Genomic DNA, 12,627 nt, shown 5'->3' with positions numbered 1-12,627 from the left:
ATAATTCTCCTTATGACAAGATAATCATCCGTTTTTGAAAGTAACTTCAGAATGTGTGGTGCATTTGACATTTTCGACTCTCCTCCCCCAAACCAGATGGCTTGTGTAGTACCCGGGCTGACCTAGGGGGGCAGCATGGAGCTCAAGGACGTCCACACTGCCGTCAATACAAAGAAGAAGCAGAGGATGCCAACAATTAATGTTTTATTTGTTATTTATTAAATGTCTTGTTTATTTTGTTTTTATTTTTACACACAGTGAAATCCTAAGAGAATCCATCTGGCCACATTTGAACATTCACAAATGACATGAAGAAGAAACTGGTAAACAGTGATCAAAATAAAATGAGGTCACCATGAAGAGGGCAAAAGAAAATGTCGTCAAACGACCCACGGACAAGACCTTGGAGAATCCACCTGTTCTAGTGATTCCATTTTACATTTGAGACACTCCGTGTGGTATGTGTGTGTGTGTGTGTGTGTGTGTGCGTCTGTGTGTGTGTTGTAGCATAAGGAACTCGAGGAGGCGTGGACAGTCTCATGGGCCTGCAGACCATCCCGCCTGACCGGACGGTGTTTATTTCTGCTCAGCCCCCCCACCCCCAGTGTCTATTTCCATCAGGGTATGAATGTCTTTTCTGATCAGTCTCCCAAGTTATTTTAGATCAGCCGCTTGGGAAGGGATACATGAGAGAACACTGTATGCCGCTGCTAGTACATTCACACACTCACACACAGATGGTAATGTGGACTTTTGTCAAGAAAGAGCTTTTCTTTCCATCTTGGTTTGACAGATTGTTTGAAAAGTACTTGGTCCTTTGAGCGTTAGCATTGTAATTATTTCATAATGCCTCCGTTGAAACGTCAACCATCATTCTATGAACCCATAAAATCTAATTTCCGTGTTTTAAATATTCCACAGTCAATGAGGAACGTGATGTAAAATGACATTGTATTCATGTTTTCTGACAACAAAAATGTTATTTACAGTACTATCGTATGATGGGCTCTAAAGCGGTGGTTTTTAATCTTTTTGGAGGCACCAAACCCCACCAGTTTCATATGCTCATTCACCGAACCCTTCTTTCAATGACTGTGCACCACTAACTGCATACGAGTCTGAGGGGTGGACCTCTGCGGCGGAGGATCCACCAAACCCCATGAGACCAACTCACTGAACCCCTAGGGTTCGATTGAACCCAGTTTAAAAACCACTGCTCTAAAGGCTCTTCGAGGCTCTAAATTGTACATGGGTGGACAATTTAGAGCCTTCAAAGCTTGCTAGAGCTGACATTTGAACCAGAATTGGATTGGATGTACGTACCTTTATTCGTCTCGCAGTGTGAAATTTACATTTCACAGCAGCAAGAAAGGAAAGAAAGAAGTAGAAACACAAAATACAGGAGCTGCTGGAAAGGCAGCCACTCTTGCGGCGCCATTTTGAAGTTAAAAGAACAAAAATAAATAAATAACAAATATGTCAATGCAAAGACACATTCTTCAGCACTTGCTGTACCCTATTTCAGAATCAGAAAACCTTTATTCGTCCCACAATGGGGAAATTTGTGACATGAGGCAGTTCTGGATGAAAGAGGAGCGAATCAAAGGGTCCTTTTCGCCAGTGGATCAGGGACGTCATGGTGAAATGTGCACATCTGCTACACGCTAAATGTTGAAAGCAAACACTCAGCTGTAGCATCCATTGACAAAAAAAAATTGTCTCACATCTCCTGTCCCACGTAAATCCGCTTTAATTCCAAGCCGCGACAGTTCCACATACGCATCGGCGCTCTGCGCTGATGCTCCTTTGTTCTCATCGCGGGCTCCTCAAGCCATCCATCCATCCGCAGACTGTCCAACAGCACCGACTTTACCGCTGAACCAAGTGGGGGTGTGAAGATGCTGCCCATTACAGGCGCAAAAAAAAGGCAAATTGCCCCAAAGCTGTCCAACGATGACAGTCAAATGGCACCGAAATTCCTCCCATTCAAAAACAGTGCTGCCATATTCATGCTGCCGAAAAGGTGCAAACCGATCAGCACAGTCTCCTCCTTGATGAATGTCTTCTGAATGTTAAAGGTGAATTGAAAATCATTTCCCCAACATCAATGCGCGACAACTCCAAGACTGCTGACAATGTGATTGAATGAATCTCTGAATAATTTTTATCTGCCACCCATAAGACACAGAAAAACAATTCTACGAACAGGGCCCAAATGGCATGACCAAGGACAGTGACTGGGGCCAAGCCTCACTTCAAAGCTTTTAGAATATAGCGAACAGTGAATTTGATTTAAAAAAAGCAACAAAACGCTTTCTATTAGAAAATGATATTGACTGAATGAAGCTCCCCCCTCACTTCAACACGTGTCCATGGAACCAATATGTCACAAGATGGCACCAAAGCAAAGTTTTTATATTCGACTTGGCTTTCACTTTGGGCTGTCATTGTGAGATATTAAAAGTGGTTTGATGATCTAAATTTTTTAAAGAGATGAAAAATCACCTTATCAGAAAAAAATAAAGAGATAAAGAACAAACTTTTCAATGTGTTCACTAATCAGATCTTATATGGTGCCGCTTTTCTGACAGTTTTGAGGAAATAGTGGTGTCAGTGGAACTTCTCGAAACTTTCTTCTCGCCCACCTGGAGCTGAGACCTTGTCATTCACATATGCAGGTGGGCTGTGTGCAGACAGACGTGTTTTTTTGGGTGAGGGGTGGGGGTAGACAGCTTTTCTTGACAATTTATCTGTCACAGTTTCTCCTCCGTCTGCCCTTGCCGCTGCCATCAGTCCTGCTTGACATCATCACAGCTGTCACTTTCCATGAACCCACACTGAATGCTGATTTACACATTCAAAATCTATTCGCACAAGTCAGAGATAAAGCTCAGATTTCTGCTGTCATCACATCACTTTGAAGGTTGCTTCAATTGTTTAGAAACGTTTCCCTTCAAAAACAATCTGTAGTGAATTCATCTATTCCTGGTTGACCGTAACTAAATCCATATTTAATTCTTAAAGCATTTTTTGAACCACTACTGTAATGGAACTTGGAACCTAACCCGCTCTGGTGGACCTGATAAGTTTATGTCTCGTCGTCATTGTGGCGCCCCCTGCAGTTCGGTGTTGGACATTATCTGGACATTATACATTATATATCATCTCATTTTCCATACCGCTTATTCCTCATTAGGGTCGCGGGGGTTGCTGGAGCCTATCTCAGCTGTCTTCGGCACGAGGCGGGGGACACCCTGAATTGGTTGCCAGCCAATCGCATATATATATATATATATATATATATATATATATATATATATATATCTAATAGCGCACCGCGTGTTCTGCCGAGTCTCCGCCCATGATGCGTTCAGGGACATCTTGTAAATAACAGTGAACTTGTGTTGTATTCTCTTTTTCTGTAAATAACCACTATACGATCACACGTTGTTAATTCTGTTTTGTTATCTACAATGTTTTGCATTTGAGAACAATCTCGAGGAGATTCAGGTTAATCACAAGACGAAACCCATGCGACTTCACCCATCCCTTCTGCCATACTGTGTTGCAGAAATAAAAGAAATAAAAAGACACATCCACGCGTCTCGTCTTACATTAATACAGCAGCATCGTGGAGATGAAGACAGTCACTGTTGTGACACCCGTCACATTGGTGCCGTGACCCGGATTCACAAGTGACTCTCCACTTCGGACCGGGACCGCGATGCTGCACAATGAAGACGCTGTGCAGTCCCATCACTCGGTGGACGGTGTGTCGACCCCCGTTTTGGAAATACATGTAGCGTGTTAATTGTCTACCTGCTGTTTTGCAATTGGTGTACTTTTTTTCATGTACGTGTTTTTGTGTGTTAAGTCTAAGAATGAGCTCCTTAGAAGTAACAAGTAGCACACCGTTGAATGAGTGTGTTGGTAGAGGTAGAGGCTTCCCAACCGTGTAACAGTTGTATAGTGCAATCCAGAGTGGTGTAGGTTGTACAGAGGGGAATGGGCAGGTTCAAGCTGAGGCCACTTATGTTAGTGGGGACAGAGTTCCTTCCCAGACCCAGTGCAGTGCATCTACGACGAGCGCACAGACAACTGATACACCAGCAACAGATACCTTTCTCCAGTCTGTCACAGTTATGTAGTGCTATGCAGGGTGATGTAGTTTGTACAGAGGGGAATGGGCAGGTGCGAGCTGAGGCCACTTATGTTAGTGGGGACAGAGTTCCTTCCCAGACCCAGTACAGTGCATCTCCGACGAGCACACAGACCCTGACACACCGGCGACAGATCCCTTACTCCAGTCACCTGACGTAGTTGGTCAGATGAGTGACATAATTAGACAGCATTTTTGTACATCCTTGCCCGATAACCTTGTCTATTTTGCCTGTTGGTCTTTCTGTTGTCTTCCGTGTGTATGTTGCCTCACTTCTGCATAATTTAAGGGGGGTGTATGTAACGGAGTTGTGCGCTTAGATTATTAAATTATGAAGGAAGTGACGCAACGGCACACAGTGTGGCACTATGTCCCGCCCATAGTTTCCAGAACAATCTCGAGGAGATTCAGGGTGAGTCGCAATTTTCTGTTGGTCTTGATTAACGCGCATTTTCATGACAATATCTTATTTTGTTTCCCCTTTTGTACTGTCTAGTGTTATCTAATTAGTTCCCTTATTCATTTCGAGTCCAGATTACTTTTTGTGTCATTATTTACTTCACGTTTTGTCGAGTGGAATTTAGGAATATGCGCTTTTCTATCGCAGTTAATCACAAGACGAAACCCATGCGACTTCACCCATCCCTTCTGCCATACTGTGTTGCAGGTAATAATTGTTTCATTTCGTTTTTATTGAACAATATTTAGTTTCTTGTGTCGTGTTTCATTTGCCCGTGAGTGTCCGTGGCGAGTGGCGCCATTACAAGCGCACCGCGTGTTCTGCCGAGTCTCCGCCCATGATGCGTTCAGGGACATCTTGTAAATAACAGTGAACTTGTGTTGTATTCTCTTTTTCTGTAAATAACCACTATACGATCACACGTTGTTAATTCTGTTTTGTTATCTACAATGTTTTGCATTTGAGAACAATCTCGAGGAGATTCAGGTTAATCACAAGACGAAACCCATGCGACTTCACCCATCCCTTCTGCCATACTGTGTTGCAGAAATAAAAGAAATAAAAAGACACATCCACGCGTCTCGTCTTACATTAATACAGCAGCATCGTGGAGATGAAGACAGTCACTGTTGTGACACCCGTCACATATATGTAACGGAGTTGTGCGCTTAGATTATTAAATTATGAAGGAAGTGACGCAACGGCGCACAGTGTGGCACTATGTCCCGCCCATAGTTTCCAGAACAATCTCGAGGAGATTCAGGGTGAGTCGCAATTTTCTGTTGGTCTTGATTAACGCGCATTTTCATGACAATATCTTATTTTGTTTCCCCTTTTGTACTGTCTAGTGTTATCTAATTAGTTCCCTTATTCATTTCGAGTCCAGATTACTTTTTGTGTCATTATTTACTTCACGTTTTGTCGAGTGGAACTTAGCTTCATAGTGCTTTTCTATTGCGCAGTTAATCACAAGACGAAACCCATGCGACTTCACCCATCCCTTCTGCCATACTGTGTTGCAGGTAATAATTGTTTCATTTCGTTTTTATTGAACAATATTTAGTTTCTTGTGTCGTGTCTCATTTGCCCGTGAGTGTCCGTGGCTGGTTGAACTGTGCGCCAGCCATTACAAGCGCACCGCGTGTTCTGCTGAGTCTCCGCCCATGATGCGTTCAGGGACATCTTGTAAATAACAGTGAACTTGTGTTGTATTCTCTTTTTCTGTAAATAACCACTATACGATCACACGTTGTTAATTCTGTTTTGTTATCTACAATGTTTTGCATTTGAGAACAATCTCGAGGAGATTCAGGTTAATCACAAGACGAAACCCATGCGACTTCACCCATCCCTTCTGCCATACTGTGTTGCAGTGTTGCAGAAATAAAAGAAATAAAAAGACACATCCACGCGTCTCGTCTTCATTAATACGGCAGCATCGTGGAGATGAAGACAGTCACTGTTGTGACACCCGTCACATTGGTGCCGTGACCCGGATTCACAAGTGACTCTCCACTTCGGACCGGGACCGCGATGCTGCACAATGAAGACGCTGTGCAGTCCCATCACTCGGTGGACGGTGTGTCGACCCCCGTTTTGGAAATACATGTAGAGTGTTAATTGTCTACCTGCTGTTTTGCAATTGGTGTACTTTTTTTCATGTACGTGTTTTTGTGTGTTAAGTCTAAGAATGAGCTCCTTAGAAGTAACAAGTAGCACACCGTTGAATGAGTGTGTTGGTAGAGGTAGAGGCTTCCCAACCGTGTAACAGTTGTATAGTGCAATCCAGAGTGGTGTAGGTTGTACAGAGGGGAATGGGCAGGTTCAAGCTGAGGCCACTTATGTTAGTGGGGACAGAGTTCCTTCCCAGACCCAGTGCAGTGCATCTACGACGAGCGCACAGACAACTGATACACCAGCAACAGATACCTTTCTCCAGTCTGTCACAGTTATGTAGTGCTATGCAGGGTGATGTAGTTTGTACAGAGGGGAATGGGCAGGTGCGAGCTGAGGCCACTTATGTTAGTGGGGACAGAGTTCCTTCCCAGACCCAGTACAGTGCATCTCCGACGAGCACACAGACCCTGACACACCGGCGACAGATCCCTTACTCCAGTCACCTGACGTAGTTGGTCAGATGAGTGACATAATTAGACAGCATTCTTGTACATCCTTGCCCGATAACCTTGTCTATTGTGCCTGTTGGTCTTTCTGTTGTCTTCCGTGTGTATGTTGCCTCACTTCTGCATAATTTAAGGGGGGTGTATGTAACGGAGTTGTGCGCTTAGATTATTAAATTATGAAGGAAGTGACGCAACGGCGCACAGTGTGGCACTATGTCCCGCCCATAGTTTCCAGAACAATCTCGAGGAGATTCAGGGTGAGTCGCAATTTTCTGTTGGTCTTGATTAACGCGCATTTTCATGACAATATCTTATTTTGTTTCCCCTTTTGTACTGTCTAGTGTTATCTAATTAGTTCCCTTATTCATTTCGAGTCCAGATTACTTTTTGTGTCATTATTTACTTCACGTTTTGTCGAGTGGAACTTAGCTTCATAGTGCTTTTCTATTGCGCAGTTAATCACAAGACGAAACCCATGCGACTTCACCCATCCCTTCTGCCATACTGTGTTGCAGGTAATAATTGTTTCATTTCGTTTTTATTGAACAATATTTAGTTTCTTGTGTCGTGTCTCATTTGCCCGTGAGATATATATATATATATATATATATATATATATATATATATATATATATATAGTAAAGTCTCGTTATATCGATATTCTCGGGAGTCGGAAAAAATATCGATATAACCGGACTATCGATATATGCGGCATGTAAATTTTCTCCTTGCGTTCATAGAAATAGTATCGTAATAAGCAGTACTATCAATATAACCGATATCGATATAACAAGACTTTACTGTATATATATATATATATATATATATGCATCTAAACAAGGGTGCAGAAAAATCCTACTGGACCCTCCGCACCCTGCTCACCACCTTTTCCAGCTACTCCCGTCAGGTAGGCGCTACCGATCAATGCGCACCAAATACTGCAGACATTTAAACAGCTTCTTCCCCCAAGCCATCAACTCTTTAAACAGTAACCCAAATACAACTGTATTGTGCCTCTTTGCAATTTTTTCATGATGATACTATTGCAGCGTGTTCTACCGGAGACAAATTCCTTGTGTGTTCTCCATACAGTACTGGGCAATAAAGATGAGTCTGATTCTGATAATGTCCAATACCGAACTGCAGGGTATATATACACACATATATATATATATATATATATATATATATATATATATATATATATATATATATATATATATATATATATATATATATATATATATATATATATATATATACAGTTTCATCTTACAAATGTCAAATTTATGAAAATTAAACCTTATAATAAGCACTATTTTCATAATACACACCCACCACGGCTGGCGGAGTGATCTTCGGCGGAAGCACACGACCGAACAGCACCAGAGGTTAAATTACCAACAGTCCCTATGGAAGGTGACTCTTCTTCCATAAGCCATCAACGACCAACAAAAAGGTAAATAAATTATTTTACAGCACAGTTTATTTCTTTAATAGGCTTATTTAGTTGAAAAGTATATTTTATGGAAACCCGGGAACGGATTATTCCCATTTTAATGGTTTCCTATGGGAAATTCATTTTTGAGATACACACTTTTCGCCTTACACACTCTGTCTGGGAACCAATTAAGTTCGTAAATTGAGGTCTCACTGTATAGATAGATAGATAGATAGATAGATAGATAGATAGAGTTTTCTGTCTTCGAAATGAAGCATGATGGCTCTGTTCTCTTGAACAACAAAGCAAACTGGAAGAAAGCCCCGCTGCTGCCCACCTGCTGCCACGTCACATTTACATCATTTAACAGTTTGACCTTTTGAGGCTTCTCAAAAGATCCGCCTTTTGTTAGTTTGGCAGAACACCTTCCATGCACCAATAGAGTGAAGTCAAAGCACAATCGCTGGAACAAATGATTTGCACTATTCTTATGGATTTGGCAGGCATGACAACTCATTATTCATGCCCTGCAGCCAATTTGAGGTTGGAGATTTTATGTAAAACATCCGAACGTTATAAAGATGCATTTTCATTTGAATGGGAGTGTGTGCCAAATGTGATGGGAACGCTGAATTAGTTGTGCTTCAACTCATTCACAGTAATGACCACAAACTGCACATATTCTCTTTTCTTCACAACAGGAACGGAATGATCTTGCATTACGGTAGCAGAGTGTGCAGGCGGAGGGGCGGGGCGGGCCTTCCAGGTTGCAGCACAAGACTGTGTGGATCTTTTTCAGGTCACCTGCAAGTCCTGAAGTATGGGTGAGACCGGAGCACCGCATTAGCAAGTTGTAAGTAGATTCTTGGACTTTTCATGGCAACATAAAAATGATACATTCACTGTTCATTCATGCATATTTTTAGTGCATTTGAAATGCCGATGTTTACTCTTTGAGAATTGGGAAAAATATGACTCACACATTGAATTGAATGATATCTTTGCCGTTTTTTTAATATAATATGAGACTTATAATTCGGGTTGTCGGACTCGCGTAGCTCAGTAAAGTAACAAAAAATAGTACAATATATTTTCATTTTGAATGCCAAATATCACCTCATCAGCATAACTAAGCCTATGTTGCCTAAGCAGTCTGTTGTACGAACGATCCAAATTGAACCTCACACCACCATGTTGGTTTAGTGAAGGATTTTGCTGTTTTATGAAAATCGCTTCTTTTACTCCCCTTTCAAACCATCTATGTTCTTTCGCTAAGATTTTAAACTCATTGTCGTCAAATGAGTGGTTTCTAGCTTTTAGGTGCATATGTACTGCCGATTGAGGCCCACTAGTATTATCCCAGCGATGTTGATAAAAAGGTGATACCAGAGCAAATAGGGCAATCAGGCCCGTCATCAGTCAGGACAATAGAAGTAATCAGTGGAGCCGCAGGAAGTAGTCCTCTGCTCCCCCCAGCCTGAGAGCAAGGACCAATCATAGCAAAGTCCGGCACAGTAGGGATATATGTATAGGGTCGAAACTACCAGCAAGACTTTAGTTCGCTGAAGAAGCATCTTGGATAAGAAGCGAAACGTCTGACACCTTCAAAGAAGTACAGATGAGGGCTGAAGAAACCTTTTCATCCAGCTGTGAAATGGTAATCATCATATTAGTCAAATTTTGTCATGGTCCACGAAGTTTGGATTCAATACTTTTCTTCCTGCAAAACAAGTGAAAAAGACAAATACATCTGAACCCTGATTCATGAATTCCCACCTCATCCAGGGTATTAATGGCGCTGTCCGGTCCAAACATGAGCAAGGGTGGAGGCTCCCTCTGCCAGGTGAAGCAGCTTCCCTGCCACAGTATCTCCCTTTGCCGCCTCCAAGCCAACCCGCATCCCCCGCACACCCTCACCCCTCACAACCAGCCATGCCGGGTCAACCGGGCAGCCCCGGCCATCCGGCAGCGGCCGAGCGTGGCTACGGCCTCCCGCTCTGCCAGCTCGGAACATGAGCCATCCAAAAAGGACCAGTTGGGCTCGTCTTCTTGGACGGTGCTGGTGACCGGAGGTGGAGGATACTTTGGCTTCAGGCTGGGGAGGGCGCTGGCTGCTCAAGGGATGTCTGTGATCCTCCTGGACATTAACAAACCTTCATGGGAAATCCCTGACGGAGCGCTCTTCCATCAGGTACCATACACAGTGATCCCCCGCTACTTTGTTGTCCACTTATCGCAGGTTTGATCAATGCTTGACATTTAGTGTGTGTGTGTTTGGGGGAAATGTGTGTTTGAGAGAGAGAGAGAGAGAGAGAGAGAGAGAGAGAGAGAGAGAGAGAGAGAGAGAGGGAGAGAGAGAGAGAGAGTGAAGGGCGTTAGAGAGAGTTAGACAGAGAAAGTAAGAGAGAGATTGGGTGTGTATGGAAGAAGCGGCACGTCTCTTAAAGAAAGCAGCAAATTAGCACTTGTCGAAACATAAACACATTAGCTATGAGAAGAGCAAAGTAGCTGGCCAGCAGGTCGCTGGAGGCTGATTCAGGCTACACTGTCATATACAGTCCTCGTGTACTGCGCCTCTCTTTCCAAACAGCAATTCCCTTTGACCTTCGACCTCCAACGCCATTCCATCAAGCCATAAATGACCATCACAAATGTAAATAAAGTGACTTTATGATACAATGCAGTGTATTTCTTTCATTACAATACAATAGCACATTTATTATCCATAGAATAAGGTATGTTGTGTGTAGTTTTAAGGCTTATTTAGTTGAAAAGTATATTTTATGGAAACCCGGGAACGGATTATTCCCATTTTAATGGTTTCCTATGGGAAATTCATTTTTGAGATACACACTTTTCGCCTTACACACTCTGTCTGGGAACCAATTAAGTTCGTAAATTGAGGTCTCACTGTATAGATAGATAGATAGATAGATAGATAGATAGATAGATAGATAGATAGATAGATAGATAGATAGATAGATAGATAGATAGATAGATAGATAGATAGATAGATAGATAGATAGATAGATAGATAGATAGATAGATAGATAGAGTTTTCTGTCTTCGAAATGAAGCATGATGGCTCTGTTCTCTTGAACAACAAAGCAAACTGGAAGAAAGCCCCGCTGCTGCCCACCTGCTGCCACGTCACATTTACATCATTTAACAGTTTGACCTTTTGAGGCTTCTCAAAAGATCCGCCTTTTGTTAGTTTGGCAGAACACCTTCCATGCACCAATAGAGTGAAGTCAAAGCACAATCGCTGGAACAAATGATTTGCACTATTCTTATGGATTTGGCAGGCATGACAACTCATTATTCATCCCCTGCAGCCAATTTGAGGTTGGAGATTTTATGTAAAACATCCGAACGTTATAAAGATGCATTTTCATTTGAATGGGAGTGTGTGCCAAATGTGATGGGAACGCTGAATTAGTTGTGCTTCAACTCATTCACAGTAATGACCACAAACTGCACATATTCTCTTTTCTTCACAACAGGAACGGAATGATCTTGCATTACGGTAGCAGAGTGTGCAGGCGGAGGGGCGGGGCGGGCCTTCCAGGTTGCAGCACAAGACCGTGTGCATCTTTTTCAGGCCACCTGCAAGTCCTGAAGTATGGGTGAGACCGGAGCACCGCATTAGCAAGTTGTAAGTACATTCTTGGACTTTTCATGGCAACATAAAAATGATACATTCACTGTTCATTCATGCATATTTTTAGTGCATTTGAAATGCCGATGTTTACTCTTTGAGAATTGGGAAAAATATGACTCACACATTGAATTGAATGATATCTTTGCCGTTTTTTTAATATAATATGAGACTTATAATTCGGGTTGTCGGACTCGCGTAGCTCAGTAAAGTAACAAAAAATAGTACAATATATTTTCATTTTGAATGCCAAATATCACCTCATCAGCATAACTAAGCCTATGTTGCCTAAGCAGTCTGTTGTACGAACGATCCAAATTGAACCTCACACCACCATGTTGGTTTAGTGAAGGATTTTGCTGTTTTATGAAAATCGCTTCTTTTACTCCCCTTTCAAACCATCTATGTTCTTTCGCTAAGATTTTAAACTCATTGTCGTCAAATGATTGGTTTCTAGCTTTTAGGTGCATATGTACTGCCGATTGAGGCCCACTAGTATTATCCCAGCGATGTTGATAAAAAGGTGATACCAGAGCAAATAGGGCAATCAGGCCCGTCATCAGTCAGGACAATAGAAGTAATCAATGGAGCCGCAGGGAGTAGTCCTCTGCTCCCCCCAGCCTGAGAGCAAGGACCAATCATAGCAAAGTCCGGCACAGTAGGGATATATGTATAGGGTCGAAACTACCAGCAAGACTTTAGTTCGCTGAAGAAGCATCTTGGATAAGAAGCGAAACGTCTGACACCTTCAAAGAAGTACAGATGAGGGCTGAAGAAACCTTTTCA

General features: G+C 42.4%; 2 long non-coding RNA genes across 2 annotated transcripts; one reads left to right on the top strand and one right to left on the bottom strand.

Annotated features, from left to right (window-relative positions):
• Positions 1 to 3,352: 3,352 nt before the first annotated feature.
• On the top strand, positions 3,353 to 6,335 carry LOC148885848 (uncharacterized). The gene is made up of 2 exons (XR_016118122.1): positions 3,353 to 5,383; positions 6,001 to 6,335. It is a non-coding gene; the product is annotated as an uncharacterized LOC148885848 (long non-coding RNA).
• Positions 6,336 to 8,446: 2,111 nt separating this feature from the next.
• LOC148885847 (uncharacterized) lies at positions 8,447 to 10,072 on the bottom strand. Its single transcript, XR_016118143.1, has 3 exons — positions 9,960 to 10,072; positions 9,728 to 9,830; positions 8,447 to 8,996 (listed from the first exon to the last, which is right to left on the bottom strand). It is a non-coding gene; the product is annotated as an uncharacterized LOC148885847 (long non-coding RNA).
• Between the last annotated feature and the right edge of the window lie 2,555 nt (positions 10,073 to 12,627).

This window comes from Hippocampus bargibanti, linkage group LG17 (assembly GCF_051943395.1).
Source record: "Hippocampus bargibanti isolate YZ-2025 linkage group LG17, ASM5194339v1, whole genome shotgun sequence".
NCBI classification, from domain to species: Eukaryota; Metazoa; Chordata; class Actinopteri; order Syngnathiformes; family Syngnathidae; genus Hippocampus; species Hippocampus bargibanti.
This window is presented reverse-complemented; position numbering and strand designations above follow the sequence as displayed.